The following is a 2,012-nucleotide window of genomic DNA, read 5'->3' on the forward strand; positions in this document are numbered from 1 at the left end:
ATGAAACAAAATTGACTCGTGTTAAGTTCCGTTTGTTATATATCGTTTCGATTACATTTATTTCTTGTTCTCACTCTCGGATAGCCTCGATTCTGTACTTTCGAATACTTTCACGACCAACGGGTTTAGGACATCAGGAAGGAAAAAGCAGGAAACTTACGAAGACAATATTACATACGTATAAGTGACTAAAACCTGCTCGCCTCGATGTATGTATGTACGTACTATTAAATAACACAGACTACAGCGTAATTTTGCCAGCTTTCGCGCATCGGCATCGGTTATGTCTCCGTTACTTCCTAAAACTATTACGTGAAAACTAACGAATAAACGAACAAAAAAAAAGAAAGAATTAATACGAAATGAAGTAAAAATAACTAAATAACTGAACGAAATACTCGTTTTAAGAGCATGAAACAAACGAAATACGAGATAGCGAGGAGAGAAATACGAGAAAAGTAAGGAAAGAAAAAAAATTGTTAATGATTGTTGATGCAACGATTTAAAAAAAAAGTGAAAAAAAAAAATAATGAGCACCGTACGATGCCTTCCGTGAACGACCGAGCTTGCCTAGTTAACCGAGATATAAACATAGAAATTCAATGATTCGATCTCGATATGAATTCTCTCGTCGAAAGTAACGTTATCCCCGCGATGCTTCTCCCATCTGTCGAACAGTTGTATTCCTCTATTCACGGACAATAAAAAAATTAAAGCGAATAAACGGTGTGCCATAAACTATATATACATACATATAGTAGAGAATCTTCGTAAAGTTACAAAGAACAATTTAAAGAAACAAAAAAGATACCGTTACGTAGAGTTATCTTCGTTACGAAGGTGTTACGAATTCCACGAGAACGTGTATTGTGATTTTTGTCTGAAGCGAGAAGCACGCGGGAATAATAGAAATGTTTTCGCTTTAAGCTGTACTCGACGAACACTGGTGGTTATGCCATCGAGCTTTCCATGACTACGTTACATAAGCACCAGAATCGTGCGTGTGTGCGTGTAAAGCGTATGCGTGTATTGCGTGTATGTTCACCAAGGAAAATACTCGGAAAAAGAAAAAAAAAAACATACGGCAGGACAATAATAATACCGTTTCTTTTTAGAGGTTAGAAAGCGTAAGAAGCATTAATTACAATAGTATGTATATATATGTATATATATACATACGTACATCATAAGTATGGAAAGAAAAGAAGGATAAATTTGCTAAATGCAGGCCTGCACACGTACGCACACACGCGCGTTCCTTGTGCTTTGTGGGCACGTGTGTGTGTACACGGCGCAGCATAGTATGTACATAGGTAATACACTCGTAAGGTTACATTTAGTCGCCAGGAATAGAGCGATACGGATGTTATTGTAACAGTGAAGTGTAATATGCGGTAGATACTTGAGAGGACAGTGGGGGGAAAAAAAGAGATGAAAAACCGGAAGGTTCCAGCTGCGTAGTGGTTGCAGTGCCTTCTCCGGGTGAAATGATCTCGCCAATGTTGAAGCGAGCGGTTGCAAAGCAGCTCGGGAAGCAAATTGCACTGTGTAACATTTAGAATTGTAAATTCGAATGAGAAAAATTTCTCGAGTGGGAATTTTTACAATTGTACAGCTTCGTTCTTTTTTTCTTTCTTTTCCTTTTTCTTCTGTGGAATGTCATGCTTTGAAATTGTTTAACGTGTTGCAATTGTACCACCAAAAGTAAGTGAGGCACGAAGTATGTAGTTTTCTTAAGTCGAAATGAATTTCAAAAATACTACACACTTTTCGGAGAGGGAGTATATTCTTGTAATTATATCGCTGATTAATGTTATAAAAGTGCGTTATTCTAACGAAAACGGTCTCCTTTTAAAAGTTCGATCGTTAATAAATGGGCATTCGATATAGAAAAACAAAGAGAGAAAAAAAAGGTGGAGAGAAAGGAGAGAGCGAGAGAGCACGCGCGAGAGAGAGAGAGAGAGAGAGAGAGAAAGAGGTAAAAGTATAATGGATAGGGAGAAGATGATATG

The sequence above is a fragment of the Habropoda laboriosa genome, unplaced genomic scaffold (assembly GCF_001263275.1).
Source record: "Habropoda laboriosa isolate 0110345459 unplaced genomic scaffold, ASM126327v1 scaffold5, whole genome shotgun sequence".
Classification (NCBI taxonomy): Eukaryota; Metazoa; Arthropoda; class Insecta; order Hymenoptera; family Apidae; genus Habropoda; species Habropoda laboriosa.